Below are 7334 nucleotides of genomic sequence, written 5' to 3'. Positions count from 1 at the left end.
TAAACTGTCTCAGATCTGTTAATAATACTGATATAGTTCTTTTCATTAATAGGAGTGTGTTGCTATCACTATATCACTCAAATAATGACAGCATTCACCAGGAGGGTTATGAAAAGTGTGCATGGCTCATGCTGATATTCTAAGAGAATTTTTTCTAATAGAAAATTACCAAATAATCTATGCATAATTAAAATATATGATATAAAGTATCTTTGGGCTATGGTGATTGACAGATTACCATAAAGGCAAATTATGTTGTGCATCTTAATCACATCAAACAAATGCATGAATTAGCACGTGAGCAGTAACGCCACGTCAAAACTTCATCCTCTGCTACAGTCCGTTCACACCTCCTTGGGGCTGCCATGAGAAAGCATAGGGATGCTAATATTGGGCTGATTAATGTGCACCTATCATTGAAACATTGTTTTCGCTGCCAGTAGTGTGGGCTAATATTGCCTGCACTATTAATTTTTTTTGCAAAAAAACTGTCCCTCCAGAGGACCAGGCCACCCTGTAGAAGGAGCTCCTGGTGTGGGCAGCCATTTTTAGGCCACACGCATGTGTATAATGAGTGACTGGGTGAGTGACTGTGTGTGTGATGTAGTAGCAGCGCATAATGATTGCTACCTGTGTGAGTAGCTTGGCATATATTGTTTTCCTCTACCACAGTGATGGTTTTATTAACTTGCACCACTACTGGGATGGAAACATTTTTTTAAAGTTAGGTGCCCTTTAATAGGTCTTTCTCCTTGACTCCACTATAATACCCACCTACCAATTCTCTTTCAATCTACTATTCTCTGACTTTACCCTACAGTGCAATTATCTGATGTGATTCCTGCATCATCCTATCAATTTTAATGTTATCCCCTGCGGTTTCTCCACTATCACAGTTCTCTCTACCTCCCCTTTCCTAGTCACCACCTCTCTCCTAATCAGTGTTGCCTCTGCCCTGCAACTTCTCCATTAATCCATGCAAACTAGGTTCCCTGTGACCTGCTTTTGGTTTTCCAAGCAAATTTCTCCTGCCATTGTCATCCTCCCCATTCTTTTCACTGAAATATCTCTACATATTTATATTGGCAGCTTGTACAGGGACTAGAGATTTCTAATGGTGGCCATTTCATTCAGCACTCATTCACATATATTCCATACCTAGCTACAAATTAGTTGAGACAGAGGAAGGCAAAAAACCCTCCTGTAGCTAATGTTTATCTCAAAGGGGGGGGGGGGGATTCCTTCCTGACTTCAAACTGGCAATTGGACAAGTCCTTGGATCAACATTGTACTAATTATTGCTACCAATTAATAAATATTCACTATCCTAACATTCAGCCCCCTACTGTCTCTCCCTCCTCTCCTCACTATCTTGTCTCTTCTCACCTCTTGCCTCCCCCCTCATGTTCTTCCACCTCTTCCCTTCCCCACCATCTTATCTTTCTACTTTCCTCCCCCACCTCCTCCTTACCCTCCCTTGTCTTCTCATCTCTCCTTTTCCCTCCACTTTCCCCCTCTATCTCTCCTCCTCCCACTGTTTTCCTTCTCAATCCCTCACCTCTTCCTTCTCCTTATTGTCTTCTATCACCTTTTCTCTCGTCATTGCTATCTATCCCTTTCCTCCATCACTCTCCAGTGCCATATACTCCCTCATATTCCTACTGTCCTCTCTTTTTTTTTACCTCTCTGCACTCTCTCTTCTTCTTTTACCTTCTCTTTATTCTCCTCTTGTCTTTTTGTTTCCACTTCTTGTCTTTCCTTGGACCATGTTTACTCTTTCCCTATCTCCTCTATCCTCTTCTCACCTCTCTTTGTGCTTGTCTTCTCCTTTTTCTACCCTCTCTTTTTACTTCTCTTCTTCTCTTTTCTTGTATTTCTGTTATTTCCAATCTTCTACTAAAAGTGACAAAAGAGATGATGCATGGAACTGGGACAGGTGGTTTAGTTATTTCGACAGTTGGAGTGGAGGAAGGAAAAGCCTTAGATTGTGATTTGTGCCTCTGATGTGGCGTCTGTATTTGTATATAAAACCCAAACATATATTAAGAATAATGTATGGGATGGAGCTGCCACTTGCTTGCCTTTAAAAATACCCCTCCATATGTAACAAATGGCCACAGATTATGTCATGTGATCTCCTTTTGGCACATTCATTCAGGGTAATATTGCCATTCAATTAGGATCTCAATCCTGTACTTATTGATATTATCCTAAAGGTGGTTGTATCCTTTGTTTTTCATGTTCCAGACAATTCATAGATGAATTAAATTGGTGGTATTTGCTTATTCAGGAGCTAAAGGAAATATAAAAATATAAAACAATACAATTATTTGAATAATGCAGATGTTAGTCTATGTAATTAGATTAATCTATACTACCAAAGCACTGTGAACAAGAATATATTTGCTGTGTATTTAATGTAGCAAGTGTTTATAATACCAATACAGCCAGTCCAAAATCTGGTAATTTTAATGAGCACAATCAGTAAACTGCCTGGTGAAACCATAATTCTTGGCAATCTTAGAAATTTGGGATTCTGTCAGGATGATATTAGAATACTCCTCTGATTTCTCCTGGATCTGGATATCTTGCTTGCTGTAATGTGGCTACACTGGTGGCAGCTTGTGTGAACTATTGCTCAAAATGAATGGAGCAGTGCTGCATTATTAGTTATACTGCTGAATTCCTTATAGGAATGTGTCAGTGTCACTTCAGTAGTTTTAAAATAATTTGTTAAATGTAATTGTGATTGGTGGCAGTATTAGTCTCTTTCTGTTCTCTGTAGTCAGTGTTGGTTCTGACTCTTAAAACAATTTTCTAGAGTGTACAGGCAGTCTGGCCTGGATCCCGACACTACAGCTATGCCCTCCCTACCAGATTATGCAGTTGACCGACAGCAGTGGGGGCAAACCCCAGAGTGAGTACGGCATGGCCAAGTGCCTCTACAGACTCAAAACACACGGGCCTAGAACAATTATCCCCCTGTTTGGCCCTGTATTTGCCATATAATAGTAGAGCGAACCACCCACTCCTCCCAGAGCAATATGACATTGGTGCATTGCCAGTGTTGGACTGGGGTACCTGGGGCCCACCAGGAAGCGTGACCCCAGGGGCCTGATGCTGACAGATCCCACAACTCTCCCCCCTCCCCATCCTGGCTATACTCCCCTACCCCCAAAGGGCCCACCAGGATTTTTTATGGCATACTCACAACAGCTAAACAAGCAAACCCTATGTGTCATTTATCCAATAGGTAGTGTTTTTCCTTTTAGGCTGATATTTCCTGTGGAATCCTGTACTTTTAGATGAAGAAGATCCCTTTATCTCTCTGGCACTCCCATCTTGGGCTGCCTAGTTTACTTGATGGTAGTGGAAATCATATCAATCAGTGTGTGTGTGTGTTTTGGCAACTTAAGGAACTTTTAATGTTATTTATATAGTTAAATGTAAGATCCTAGTGGATGGGGGATTTGTTTGATCCAAATGCCGACAATAAACTACAGACTACCTGTAAAAGAGCTGTAGGGGATGGTGTGCAAATGATCAGTTAAGACAGATATATTGCTAGAGTTTGGCTTGTAAATAATTAGAGCAATAGGTTATCTGCGTTGCAAGGCGGGAGGGTGACCTCTGTTAACTAATTTGTGCAGTATTTGACTGTCTCCGTTAGAAAAAGCTACTCCCAGAAGAGCTGTCACTTCTTTAGGTACCTGAAATATTTGGACAAATTCCACCTTCCAACACCTTCAGACAGAGCAACCGTTCTACAAGTATAAACGTTGAAGTCCAGAGGGTGAACTGGTAAGGATCCTTTCAATACAGAGGGGGCATGGCGTGATCCAAAGCAGGAGGAGAGATTGAGAGTGGAAACAGCTGAGCCCAGCCCTAAACTAACATCTGTGTGCACACTTTACTTGTACATGTAGCGAGGATAATGAAAAGATAACGGATATTGACACCAGCAGAACAAAAGGTAAAGAGGGCCCAGTGGGTTTTTTCCTGGTTTCCCTGCAGGCCAGTCTGACCCTGTGCAACACCCCCCCAGGTAAAACTCTTTCAGTGATGGTTCAGTAACAGGGCAGACAGCCTGCCCGCTCCTTTACTGACCCACCTTATAACAAAGGTAGCAACCCAATCTGTCACTGTGCTACAGAGTAAAGCATGCCAAAAAATTATGAAAATTCTGGGAGCCCAATGCTATCTGTTCTCCATCTTTCCAACACTTTAAATGGAAACATTACTGACATTTATTGAAATAGAGAGGTTTTTTTTGTTTAGTATTTAGTAACAGTAACCTTTTTTTTATAACAACGCAGAGTCCCCAATTCATTTCATAACCCTTCAAAACGTTATATCATATAGAATCACATCATGTTCATGGCACGCACAACATTTAAATCATTGTATATCTCTTAAAAGGCAGTTAGAATGGTCTTCCCCACTGGCAGCTGCTTCCCGTTCACTTAAATGAGAAATATACTGCCTATAACAGGCACTAGCACTATTTGTTGGATTATAAGTGAGTATTCCTGAGTGACATAAATCTGACAGCACACAAACAGCACATTTTCTATTCAGTGAAATGGAAGTGGCCAGTGCATGGTTCTCTAGGGAGACCACGAAGATCAAAATGCCTCATGTGAGCCTTAAAGGTGTAATTCAACTCTTTGTCAAGTGTTTAGTGTGTCCTGTTCTTAGCAACTTTCCCTCAGTCTTTATAGTTTTAAAATTATTTGCTTTCCTCTTCTGCTTTTTTCCTAAATGGGGATCACTGACCCCACCAGCCAATTATTGTTACTTTTAACACTTATTTTTCAATTCAGACACTCTCCTATTTATATTCCAGTCTGGCAGTCAAACAAATGTGTAGTTGCTAGGGTAAATTGGACCCAAGCTGCTGAAATTGCAAACTGGAACAAAAGTCTAAATCATTTTAAAAATATAAAAAAAGAAGACCAATTGCAAAGCAGCGCAATGACACTTTCCACAAGTATGCCACCTGCTCAACATTGAAGCTCTCTGCTCACTCCCTACCACTTGCACCCCTAGTTCCACATGTCTCTTCTACTTACACCTAATACTGCCCAGATTCTGCCTAAAACATAATGCAGTGACTGCAGTAGCCAGTTGAACAAGACATGACTTGTACCCAAAGACTCAACAGTGCACTTTGCATGTAAAAATTATGTACTTAAATGGCATCTATCTGAGATTACTGGGAAAAATGTTTGTGACTTTTCTGGGAAAATGATCCAGTTCCTAAAGCTGTATTACTGTACACAAGGGAACTAATTAACCACACAGGTGCTAATTTGCGGTACAGTTACCTACAGCAACCAGATAAATCTCTGCTTTCCAAGAGATCAAAATAAATTGTTGCTTGGCTGCTATTAAGACATCTTTGTACTGTTGGAGGTATGTGCAGATCTCACATGTTGTTTCCATGGAAGACTGAAAGTACAGGTATATGAACCTGTTATCCAGAATACTCCAAATTAAAGGATGGCAATCATCCATAGACTCAATTTTATCCAAATAATTCACATTTTTAAAAATGCTTTCTTTTTTTCTTTTGGAATATAAAACAGTACCATGTACTTGATCCCTACAAAGATATAATTAATTCTTGTTGGAGGCAAAATAATCCTGTTGGGGTTATTTTTTAAATTTCTTAGTAGACTTAAATTATGGCAATCCAAATTATGGAAATATCCCTTATTACTCATCTTTCTATTCAGGGCCTCTCCTATTCATATTCCAGTCTCTTATTCAATTTAATGCAAGGTTGCTATGGTAAATTGGACCCTAGCATCCAAATAGCTGGAATTGCAAACTGGAGAGCTGCCAATCGGAGTAGGTGCTGGCCAACAATGAATTTACAACTGGCAAAAGGTGAGAGGACAGAGTCCGCTTAATCTGAGATGGGCAGCACAGCCGGACCACCTTAAAACTAAAGGTCACCATACAAAGGGACATATGCTCGTTTGCCAAAGTTGCCAAACGAGCAGATCTCTCCTCGATATGCCCAAATTGAGGTAGACGATATCGGGGTCCAATGATCGGATCAGAATACATTAATTAAAGACATGCACAGCTCACTTAAAACATTTATTTATGCATTATAACCACAGCAAAATTGCATATCAACACATTTTACAAACACACAACAGTGCAGTGTCTTCCCCCCAGTCTGCCTACCTTGTGTTAGCCACACCCTCCTAACGCGTTTCACGCTATTGGGCACTTCATCAGAGGAGGTCAGAATGGAGGCAATACGGGCAGTCGGATCGCGGGGCCGCATCAACAAACAGATGTGGCCGCAATCCAACGGGATTTTTTACCCTGCCCAAACTGCAGTGTCGGACTGGGACACCAGGGGCCCACCCAAAAACCTTGGACCAGGGGCCCACCAAAAAACCATAGACCAGGGGCCCACTCTCAGTACTATTATTATTATTCTCCTCACTCAAGCTCTATTCTCCTAGTCTCTATTCTTTACATACTATAATCTATTATTACATCTATTTAGCTTCTTTGTTCTCAAAGAAATAGGAAATGGCCATGAAATAGGCCAAATGTTTAGCAGCACAAGGGCCCCCTGACACCTGGGCCCATCGGGAGTTTTACTGGTATTCTGGTGGGCCAGTCCGACACTACCAAACGCCATAGATCGGGGGCGCCCATCAGATGGCCCCACACACACGGGCCAATAAGATGCTGAATGTTTAGGGCCCCTCATCTTCTGATTCCAACACCATTGCCTAAATATAAACCAGGGGAGGCACAAGGGTAAAGCGACTGAATCATTCTCCTTTAGACCCAGAGTTTAAGTTGGCACTGTTATAAGCCCGAGTCCTTACACTGCCAAGCACTTCACGCTTACAGATGTTTCCTTAGCACTTTTGACAGCTCAGCCAATCAGAGCGCAGGCCCTTGTTAGAAGCTGCAGGAAATTGGGCCATGAGTGATGATACAAGCAGCCAGGAACATGGACGCCCAAATGTCTATTCTTGTTTTGTTTTCCACACTTAAAAGTTCTTTGGACAAATAGGCACTTCCGGCTACACCTCGTTACTACTTGTTAGCCCATGCGCCTGCGCAGCACCACCCTTTTGTTAGCGTCTCTTTGTTTCCTAGTAACGCGCCGTCGCTGCTAAAGGATCTGCGAATGTCTAGTTGTGTCGGAGTTCTAAAAAGAACTTAATACAATCCGTGCAGGTAACTCCAAGAGACAATGCGTGCTTGTTGCATAACCTCAAGGTGTTTGTTTCGTTTACGTTTTATTAATTTTAGATATATATATTTATCTGTAACTTATGTATGTGTTAGTGATG

At 41.4% G+C, this 7334-nt stretch overlaps 1 protein-coding gene across 4 annotated transcripts in view; it reads left to right on the top strand.

Moving 5' to 3' along the window:
- The first annotated feature begins 6979 nt into the window (after window positions 1–6979).
- The window catches only part of LOC108705424, a 47814-nt gene continuing 47459 nt past the window's right edge, over window positions 6980–7334 (top strand). Inside the window, exon 1 of one of the 4 annotated variants that reach the window (XM_018242299.2) lies at window positions 6980–7260. The gene's annotated coding sequence lies outside the window, so the exon portion shown is untranslated. The remainder of the gene's footprint in view (window positions 7261–7334) is intronic. The other 3 variants (XM_018242298.2, XM_018242300.2, XM_018242301.2) reach the window with 3 other exon arrangements.

This window comes from Xenopus laevis, chromosome 1L (assembly GCF_017654675.1).
Source record: "Xenopus laevis strain J_2021 chromosome 1L, Xenopus_laevis_v10.1, whole genome shotgun sequence".
Classification (NCBI taxonomy): Eukaryota; Metazoa; Chordata; class Amphibia; order Anura; family Pipidae; genus Xenopus; species Xenopus laevis.
Note: the sequence above shows the minus strand (reverse complement) of the source record. Positions and strands in the feature narration are given on the sequence as shown.